General features: G+C 38.2%; 1 long non-coding RNA gene across 1 annotated transcript; it reads right to left on the reverse strand.

Annotated features, from left to right (window-relative positions):
- Positions 1–1,857: 1,857 nt before the first annotated feature.
- On the reverse strand, positions 1,858–10,185 carry LOC117002043. Its single transcript, XR_004419201.1, has 3 exons — positions 10,137–10,185; positions 3,819–3,906; positions 1,858–1,908 (listed from the first exon to the last, which is right to left on the reverse strand). It is a non-coding gene; the product is annotated as an uncharacterized LOC117002043 (long non-coding RNA).
- Between the last annotated feature and the right edge of the window lie 857 nt (positions 10,186–11,042).

Here is an 11,042-nt window from a genome sequence, read left to right on the forward strand (position 1 = left end):
TCAGTGGTTATTTGTAAGCTAGAGAAATAACAAGTTTTAAAAGATCTGCAAACAAATGAAAATAAATAATTTGTTGTCATGTTGATTCAAAGTTCCACACGTAAAAGCATTGACCTGTCTTTGTTTGATTCCCTGTATTGTTCAATATAGTTTAGTTTTGTGTATGAAGTAAACGTTAGTATCAGGTCATTTAGTCATGAAGATCCTGTTACATTTAATTCTGCAGAAAACAAAGAGCAATGCTTCATTTTAATGCTCTTTGTATTATAAACTCCAAGGATGATGTTTGTGGCCCCACCTGGGAAAAAGAAATGGGAAAAGCACAGCAAATGTGTTCAGATTTTACTGAACTTGAAAGTGTAACGTCTTTCTATGGATCATTACATATTTTGTGTATTTCATTTATTAGTATGTATCTAATAATACTTTAATAGTGTCTTTAATAACTGAAAAAGATAACTAGGAAGCATGAGAGGAAAGTGTTCTTATAGAAACATGAACCCTGTGTAACAGTCACATACATGAAACAGGGCTAATGCCTGACTTTATCTTTTTCCCTGAAATAGGTTGCCTTAAAATTCCTCCTATGGTGGTTGCAAGGACTCCTACATATCATTCATGGCCACAGAACAAAATATTTGTTATTAAAGCTTGAATGTACAACCAAAAAATGCTCATGAACATGTATCTTACCAGACATAATAGAAAGAAGAAAGGAAAGATAGTGTGTCTGCATCTATTGAGATACTCCCCACATTCAGATTATATGATTATTGCAAACTTTAAAAATGCAGGGTTTACAGAAAGCCTATCTTTCATTAGACGAGCAAGCATAGCTGGAAAAGGGCTTTTGTGACAAAACCTTTTAGGTTTCAAACCTTTCTAGATAGTTTAGTAGGAGATCCTACCTCTTCCTATGTTATTACTGTGTTTTGCTAAGGAAAAAATATCAATATGCAGGACTGTAGAAGAGCTTGTTTTGCTTTATGCCAGTGAGCACAGACATCTGCTAGGGGCAAATGCAGGCAACATTGCCTCCATCAGTAAATACAATGAATACAGTAATTCAGTCAGTTATTCACTGAAATATTTAAAATGGAAATATATGGAGAAGGATCTCATATGAACAACTGTGGTATATGTGGTGAGTTTATCACCTTGCACTCTGCTTTTTGCAAGCTTTTAAGAACTACATAAAGTCTTGGAGGAAGAAAACACCCAAATGGTGAAAGTACTGGTTTCAACACAGGTGTGGGAAGGTAAAGCAGTGTGGATCTTTGAGAGGGCACAGATAACGTGTCTGTTGGTTAAAAGTATTGAAGGAGCATTCATATATTCATATATATATTCATAATACATAGTACCCTGTCTATATATACATATATATACTATATTATATAGTATAATATATAGTACCCAATTTCTTCCACCTGCCATACAACTTCCCCAGGCTTTGCCAAGCAGCATCGTTCAGGTTTGCCCTTGGTGCTTTGGAGGTGTGGAGTGCCCATCAGCGCCATTCTTGCCCTACATCTGTGTGACACCTGGCTCTAAAATCCTAAACTTGTCATCGTGTATGCAGCCAGCAGGTCACCCAGCCATGACAGTGTGAGTGTGGCTCAGACTCTCCTGCACTTCCTTTCCTCCTTCTCTTCCCTCTTCCAGATCATCTCCCTGCACTTTCCCTCCCTGCCCGCCCTGCTTCCCCCCTCCCATTGCTTTCCTCAGGATGTTGAATGAAATCTTCGGTCTAAAAAGCTTGAGTGAGTTGTGAAAAGCTTTTTATTACCTGCCAGAAGTTACTTGTCTTTGCAACTCTTGCAAGCTCTTCTGGTTATTTTTACTTGCAGTGTTTTCTTCCCCCATTCTTCAGCTGCTGGGCAAGATGGCGTTCATTTGGCTTCAGTTCTGACAAAAGATAAATGAGCTTTGGGCCTTCAGTGATTCACTTTGGCTGCCAGAGGATTTCAAAATAGCAAACTATTTTTCATAACTGCAATGTGATATGAACTGAGTTGCAGCAGGTGCTCTAACATATACTACAGCCGTCTGTAGAGTGGGGAATTCATTAAAGTTTCCTCATTTGTCCAAAAAAAGTCACCTTTCTGAGTGGCTAGCATTCTGTCTTTGCCAGCTGAAGGTACACTCTCCTGAAGCCAGAAGGAGAGAGGGGGGTTTAGTGTGTAGGAAGAACATATTGAAATGGAACTGGGAAGTTAATTTGTTCATCTTGTGAAGAATCATTCTCACTTAGTAGATTCATAATTTACTTTTCCATTCAGTGTAATTTGATTTGCTGTTTCTCTCAGGGATGTAGATAGAATGGATCCATGATTTTTTGGCTTTGATCTTATTTTTAATTGCATTTCAATGCCTTTTGCTTTATAGATTTGCTGCAAGTAGAAATTTGAATTGTAGTTGTGGGAAACAAGTATTTAGCAACTGACAGTGTGGTCTAGGTAGAAAGCTTCCTTCCTCAGACCCAGAGTGAAGAAATGCCAGCTAACCTGGTAATTCAATGTGCTCATTCAAGTTCTGTTTAAAGATCTATATTTTCTTGTAGAAAATAATTAAATAATAATAATATAATATAATAAATTCTCAGAGGTATCAAAGCATGTCAGAGCCCATGCAAACAAAGCCCATAGAAGAATTTAGAGGAATGGGCTTGCACATGTCCCTACCTGCAACCCCACTGGCATAAATGGAATACTGTGTAACCACTCAGGTCCTGCAGAATCAGCTCTTGAAGAATTTATGCCCATATAATTGCTCAGACATAGAAAATGTAATAAATATTAATGTTATTCTCAAGGAACAGTTTCCAGAGAAGAAATGCACAGATAAATTTAAAGTTATGCATATTTTAATCCATAAAATATAGATTTTCTTTAAAGTGCTGGAGTATTTAAGGTTTATATATAGCCAGTATTCAATACAAATGTTTTTGTACTGAGTAAGATTTATGTGGCCATGTATTGTACCTAGAGGTCCAGCACACAGCATCATGTTTACAAGCATGTCTTAAGCAAAACACATCTTTCTTCTCTTAAATATGTAACACCCAAAGAAGTCAGTGTTGTCAGTGATGTAGAGGCCCCCCATTGCATTTCAAGTACTGGCATTGCAGATTCTCTAATGGTTTGTAGTTCTGTTTCTGCTGCCTGGCAGAAAGTCAGTGATCCCAAGGACATTGCCAAGACTCACCTCATAAAACCTTAATAAAAAGTATCCCCTCTGATGCAGTAGGGTAGCTAATGGATGGCTACACCTTCCCCATGGGCTAAGTTCCCAGAGTGTGGTTCATTCTTTCTGTAGGATATGTAGTACAATTTTTCACTGCAAAATTTCATCTCGATGTTTTTTCGCTGCTGAGGAGCAATGGAGAAAAGAAGAGGCTGCAGACTAACTGGCAGGGAAACTGAATGTTGTAGGAGCTGTTTCGAATATTTGTTGTCATCCTCAGCCTCCAATGGAGCTATAAAGAAATCTCTGTTAGAGATTCATCACTCCTGCCCTTCCAAGGGAGAACTATAAAATCAACCTTCATACTTCTAGCCCCAAAAGCGAGAAGTAAAGCTAGGAGAAAAGCCTTGATTTCCCAATTATGATTAATATAAAACACATTTTGAAAGCGTGCTGGAGAGGAGTGGTGTTCAGCACTAATGTCTTGAGACTTCTATCACATAATATAAATAAAAAGAAAAATTTAAAAAAGGGTTAGAAAAACAATAAGGCAAAGCAATTGTATTAATGAAGTGATCTGTGGTACAGTGTTTATTCAACCTGTTCTTACAACAGTATAATTCGTTACTCACTGGTTGTATTTGATTAATGTTGACTTTGTACCCTCCTTTTCCTGGGTTGTGCTGTACTTCCCCTGAGACTCACAAAGCAGAATTTGTCCTTCGGTAGATAAAAGAGAAAAAGGGAGAACAATAAAAATAATCTTTGGTTTCATCTTTTCCAATTTATCCCTGTATCTGGGTAGAAGCTGGATATATAGTGTGTGATCAAGACCAGCTTCCAAAATTCCAAAGGATTTAGGCTTCTTGAGTAAAGAAGAAATCTTTGCTTTTGTGGAAATGCTGTTCTTAACCAATTTTGTACAGAACAGAATGGTGAGCTCATCTTTTGAGTTAGAATTCTCAAGCTAACTGCTCTTCAGGTCTACCCCAGCACACGTTTTGCATCTAATATGAAGTGTAGAAACACATATTTCACATGATATCCACAAGTGTTTTGACAGATGGATCTGGCAAATTCTTTTTGCACTGATTTGCAATGTTAATTAGAAAAACAAAACAAAACCAAAAACAAACAGCCCCAAAACTTTAGCTTGTGTGCTGAAGCAACAAGTGGGAATTGCAGGGCAGCGGTTGATGGCTGCAGCCTCACTGGAAGAAGAGGGCATTGTCTGAGTCCAGCTGAACTCCTCACAGCAGTGATGCCTTTTCAGCTCTGGGTCAGCTGTGTCAGTGGGGCAGGAGTATGTGGCACCGTGGGATTATATTTTCAAATTAATTTCTGCCTGGCAGTTTTTTGTGCTTTACAAGTGGATAAATCAGAAATGCCTGGTAGCATTTTGTACTCTACTGCATACGGAAAGCAGGAATAAGAGAATATTAGAATATTAAGCTCATAAACCATTTATTTGTTTAAATATTAATGAATACTAAAATTAGAGATGCCTAGGTGCTTGTTATTCAATCCAGATATATTTATTATGTGGTGTTTTACTTCCATAGTAATATTTTAGAGTGTAACTTGTGTATGTAAATTTGATGCAAGCTAAAAAAAAAACAAACAACAAAAATTGTGGATATTTTCCTTTATTTCTGGTATTGACAGGTAAACTCATAGTAAAAATGTCTGAATTAAATAGATCACATTCCTGTTTGCAAGATCAGATGTAGGATACTGTGTCTGTAATTCTAGAAAAGAATGATTCGCAAACAACCCATAGAACAAAAATTATAAAAAACAGTGATTTCAGATTTTTGTTTTCTTCTCACATAGCAGGTGAAATTTTTAAGAAAACCAACATAATCTTTAAAGTAGTAATTTTTTCGGTATTATGCCATTTCACTTTTTAAACGTTTCAGTATTGTTTGATATTTTAAGATTGATAACAGTGGTCAAACTGCTCTTGAACAGACATTGTTGTGTTCGAGTGATAGCTGTAGCTGAATTCTCAGCAGTGAGAGTGAAGAATGCAGATTCCTCTTCTCACCATGCAATGTCTAAAGTCTGCTCAGCTCCAAGCTTTCAGGTTTTCAGAACAAAAAGCAAAAGACCCATTACCATTGCTACAGTGGTGATTGCCTCAAAAAATTAATGGAAAATATGTGTGGTAAGGTTTGTTTCTGTGTTTGTTTTTAGTCAGATTGATTTATCTAAGAGGCTATATTGATAAATTATAAGCTTGCTAAGGCCCTAAAGCAGCCCCACTAAACTGGCACTGTAAGGTGGTGGTACAAATGTGAGACACAAAGATTTGAACAGAAGGAATGAGGTTTTTTTCAGGAAATAAGGGGTTTCTTAGCTAACAAATTCATCCTAGATTTAACAAGACAGTAGTTTTCCAGCTGGTCATCTCAGCTATTGTCATCCATGTATCCTTATCTAGACTTTGCCAAACTGCTGCAGTCCCTAAAAGGGTGCCTGGCACATACACTGAGATTGTTTCCTGCTTCCTTGTTTCCTGCTTCTAGTATCCCTCATTCTTGTTAGAGAAGGAGCACTACTCTGATCCTGCTCAAAGCAAGGAAATGTCTGTATATACAAATCATTTGTCCCTTCTCTTTTTTTATATTAGGTTGGTACTTTCCATTTAAGAAATTAATCCTTCATGTGTGTGTAAAAGAAAAAGCTTTGGAAAGCCTGTGTCCATTTTGCTGGCTTGCTATTCCTAGTCTTGTTGTACTTTGGGGCACCCGTTTCTACACAGAAATGTGGAATGGACTATAGAGACCACCTTCTTCTTCTGGTATAGGGGGTGTAGACATATGGACCCCTGGGAAAGCTCTAAGGATCAAACATTTGAGTAGCACATTTTCTAATATTTAGCAAAATCTCAGGGCGTCCCAGACGTGCCTGTCTTTGAAGGTCACGGTACAGAACGTGGATTTTGGGTTTGAAAGCAAGTTGTTCACCTTTGCATCCCCGTCTTACAGCCTTTCAGAGCAATATATATCATAGTCTTACTTATTATTTGAAAATAAAAGCTGCGTCATTTTCTGCACCCAGTTGTGTTCTTAGATTGGAAACAATGCCACCTGCAGCTCTAAATACCCTCCTTTCTCATTATAACAACATACTTAAAACCCAGTCATTGTAGGTGCTATCAAAAGACATCATTCTAGAGATGCCTGCTGTAGTTAAAGTTGCATCAGCGTTTTTATTTTAAAGACCTTTTTCTCAGGCCTATAAACAGACCATAAAAGTTTAGGTGAGGCAGCCACTTTATATGGGAAAATTTTGAACTGTTAGTGAAATCTGATGTTAAAGGAACTCTGTCAAGCTTTGCTAAACTACCTATTAATAAAAAACTTCTCTTATCTGTAGTTTTAAATATAAGTGAATGTTGAGATTTGGAAGATGTTAATGTTAAAATTTCCTGCCCTGCTGGAAATCTAACAACAGCAGAGTGATGTTCAGGCTGTCTGAGCTGACTTGCTACCACAAAGAGAGGTGCACTAAGACACAGAGTAAGAGAAACAAATCTTTGAGAGGGATAAAGCACATCTGTGAGATGTAGTCTAGCCCTAATTTCTGTGAATCAAACTGGAAAAGGATGCAATTCAAACCTAAACTGATTAGTTTGATTCTCCTCTGTTTTTAATTGAACACTAAACAAATGAGTTGTTAATGACATTTAACTCAGATAAGAAAAGTGTTTGACAAGCAAGCAGAAAGGGCATTAAAATAATTTCTTTCCAGAAGCTTTGTAGGCAATTGTCCTTCAGTTGTGGCATTGGCAGACAAGCCTGACATCTGCAAGTGTGTATTTGCTGCATGTACAGGTTCCTAGGAGTTGCAGATGTGCTTCTGTTCACCTGCTTTTCAAAACTAAGGCTCAGAATCTCCTCTGTTCAGGATATTCTGGCACTCCTGGTTGTTAGGTTTTGCCTGCTAATACGTGGCATCTGACAAACTTAGATTGAGCTACTTTCAGGTATTCTTAAAATGATCTGAGAAATTGCATAGTTACTGATGGGTAATTCACTGCTCACTGGATTAGTGCATTTGAGAAGAGAACTGCTGCCAAACATGCACTCCTAAATACTCAGTTTTGCCATGAATTCCATGACTATGTCCACATTTCTGTACTTGAAAGGGTAGTGTTCCACAGTACATGCTACGTTTCTGCTGGACAATTGGGAATATTCAACAAAGCAGGAAAACTTGTCTGTTGTACAGGACCCTCTTCAGCTATTGACATCTGTGTCTCTGACTGCTACTGCAATGAATTCTTCTGGAGAGGTTATCCTGAACCTGGAGTGAAAGTGTTGTGGAGCAGCAGGTCTAATCTTAGGAATTACTCTAGGAGCTCTTTTCTGTTGGCTGTCCTACAATTTTGAAGATTGCACCTTCAGTTAGAATCTGCTCTCACACTGCTTGAATTGAAGATACTATTGTTCCACCAGAGGTATTTCTGTAGGGCAGCAAGGAGCTGTGCATTCCCTGAGAAAGCCTTTTACTATGAAAGACATCCCACACAGAGGCCTCTGGTGTCCTGTCTCAGGAAGAAGGCTGTCTTTTCAGGCTTTTCTGCCTCATCAATCTGCATTGTCTAACCTAGTAAACCCAGACCTGAGCCCCTAATGTTTTCCAAAAAGTGAATGAAAGGATGAGGCCACTGTTGGTCCTGTCAGCTCTACTTTATAAAGGGGAATTAGATGACAAACCAATTAGTTTGGGAAATATATTGAATACATTTATAATGTAGTCATACTGCGATAGGCACATCTCCATTGTATCTACTGCGCCAATGCTGGGTCAGAGTTGCCCTCCTTATATGTTTTGAATGCAATCCGGGTGTTACAAAAAGCTTTTATGCAATTAATATTGTTCACAGTAGAAGTGTGGTTTCAAGAGAAGTAAAAACACATCTTTGGCTAGCAGAGTTACCTTATTCAAATGGAAGTGTTCCTCAAGAATAAATTGTGTAACAAAGCTAATATTACTTTTCGGCTTTATATTAAAGTCATCTTCAGACCATGAGCACATCCTAGTGTGAATATGAATTCTGAACTTCCTTTCTCTGTACATTCTAGTAAGAAATGAGATATATGCACTGGAGAGTAATACAATGCTATCCTTCAGTCCTCAACTGGAGCAGCTGCACTTAGCCTCCAATACAAAGCAAATTGCAGAGTCCAGTGAATTAGAGATCACGACAGGTCAAGGAGAAAGTGCTTTGTTCTCAGCAGATGACACATTAAAATTAGAAATGGAAAGGCTGCTGTGAGGTGGTTTCCAGCCATGAAATATTCTTCCATGGAATCCCATCATTAGGCCTGTTAGAAACAATGTTTTTTTCTCAGCTACACTGACATAAGAAAAAGGCATTGAAGAAGATTCCCAAGGATCTGAGTCCTGTTCCATTGTTTCACCAGTGACCTAATATGTGAACATCCAGACCCCGGAGACATCTGTGCTCTCTGCATCTCTCTTTATCTTCTCATTCTGTCTGGGTAGCACCCTTGTCAAAAGCCACCATGGTATTTGTGCATTGTACTGGAAAAATAATACATGTTCCTGTAAAATTACTTTTCCATATTAAAAAGATCTTTTTCTACTCGTATTCAGTGAATATTCAGTTGTTCTGTTGCCAGCTGCTGCAATAATGTGGTCACGAAATCATGAGAAATGAACTCAGGTGTGCAGCCTTTCTGAGGGCTCTTTGGGCTTCTTCAGCAGTTTTCTTTAGCTAGGCTTACATCAGTTCTCCTGTCAGTCCTGTGGCTTGCACAGATTAACAGGCACACTCACAGACATGCCAGATTTTGATTACTGATCCTGGAAACTGTATCAGTAACAAATCACATTAATAATCCTCTGAATTAAGGCAGAAACAATCACTTGAAGAGTCTGCAACTATGGGTACTGACTTGTGTCTTGTATTTGAAGCATTTTAAAGAGCCTCATCTTCAAAACCAGCTAAACCTGAAAAGATTGTTCCTTAGGTACAGATATGCATGATTAAGTTGCATGGATACTGATGCTTGTCTGCTTTCTGGGGACTTCTAAAAGTTAAAATGTAAAGGGCTTGCAAATTATGTAAAAGGATGCCATTCTCTTCCTGCTCACTTTTCAGTAAACAACAAAACAGAAGAAACTGAGATTTGCTATTTCTATTCTTGTGGGAGTTGGGGGATCGAGAGTGGATTGGCCCTGGTTGAAAAGAAGGTAAGCAGCAATCTAGGACCATGGGAAACAAGATGCTAAGAAGGGAAACATCTGGATAGATTATGGGGAGGATAATAGAATTGTGGGAATGGTTATGTTAATGCGGTAGCACCAAATAAGGTAATGTTCTTAGTTCTTGTTAATGATTGGTTAGTAACGCTTTACATATAAGGTAACATAATTGTCTGTTGGTTCACTGCCCTCCTTTAGTGCTGTAACAAAATCTGTATATTGTTGTGCTTACCCCATTATGGAGTCTTCAGAGATTGTTCTATACAGTGTATGGCTTATCCTTTTGTTTGTGCTTATTTAAGTTGTTTTTTGGGCAACCTCCGTTGCTCCACTGCTTCCTTGACGATATATTCACATTCCCATGTTCTTTTTATATTGCACTCACTTCCAAAGTCCAATCCAGCACTGTGTAGTAACTTGGTGGCTTTTGAAATATTGGTCCTAAAATACTCTCCTTTAAGCTTAAGCCTAAAAAACCTCCAAATTATTTAAAGTAGCACATGTCAAACAAATACACAGTGTAGTTTATTTTTGTGTTCCTTTCTTCTATTTGGTCATATCCTGTCATTTGTTGAGGCTTTATATTCCTGAGAAAATAGTTTTTACTGTCCCTCTATACTCTGGGAAGTACAAAGACATTTTTCTGATTAGCTGTGCATGATGGTAATGAGTTAAGATCAGTAAGAAGTGTGCTAGAAAATCGTACTTACCCTGCTCTGGTTTCAGATAGTCTCTCACACTCTCTGTCCTTGTCTTTCTGACTTCCTCTACTTTTTAGTGAGTGTTAGATTATGTGAGCAGACTTTAAATTCAAGTGAAAGTGCTATTACAAAGTATGCTGAGCAACAGGACACAAAGCAGAACACTTGGCTCTGTTGATGTTTTGATCTCTTACTTTATGCTATCTTTTTAAAGAAAAAAGTACAAATATCTGTTTAATTAAAAACTTGTTCTCTTCTTTGACAAATAGTTCAAGAGTGCCTCTCCTGAGTTTATTTTCTAAGCTGGTTTCAGATCAAATTATGGTGAGGTGGGCTGCAAAAACTGCAGGGGTGGGGTTTTGTCAAATAACCTGAAGGGTCTGAGAGAAGGTCTTCTCCAGGGATAAGGTCTGGCACTAACAGCTCAATGCAGCAGAAGGGAGTGCTTTGTTTTCTGACTCTGTTAAAACCATGTCATGTAAGCTGCTTCCAGAAATAGGGAATGAAACTGGATGATTTGTATGCTCCAGCATAGCAAACCCTGCAACTCCATGAAGAAATGTTAGATATGTTTGTTTGTTCCCCTTCTCTCTGAAAATACACACTGTGGTCATGCTGACTTACTTTGACCTGTTCCACTGCAAAGTAGTTTTGCAAAAGAAGCATCAGTGAGACTTATATTCTTGCCTGTTTAAGTTTTTTGCATGTATTTTGCCACTTGAGTCCTTAAATTTAGTTAAAAAGACCGTGAGTTTTGCAGAAGAACTGACTTTCTGAAAGGAGCTGCTGCTTGGTTCACACACAAAATGTTTTTACAGTGCAAATGCTGCTCTCATTTCTACCCGTGCCACCCTCTGACCTTCCCAGAGGTTGCACAGGTGTAAGTGGTGTTGGAGTTTGAAGCCCATGAGGCAG

The sequence above is a fragment of the Catharus ustulatus genome, chromosome 12, assembly GCF_009819885.2.
Source record: "Catharus ustulatus isolate bCatUst1 chromosome 12, bCatUst1.pri.v2, whole genome shotgun sequence".
Classification (NCBI taxonomy): domain Eukaryota; kingdom Metazoa; phylum Chordata; class Aves; order Passeriformes; family Turdidae; genus Catharus; species Catharus ustulatus.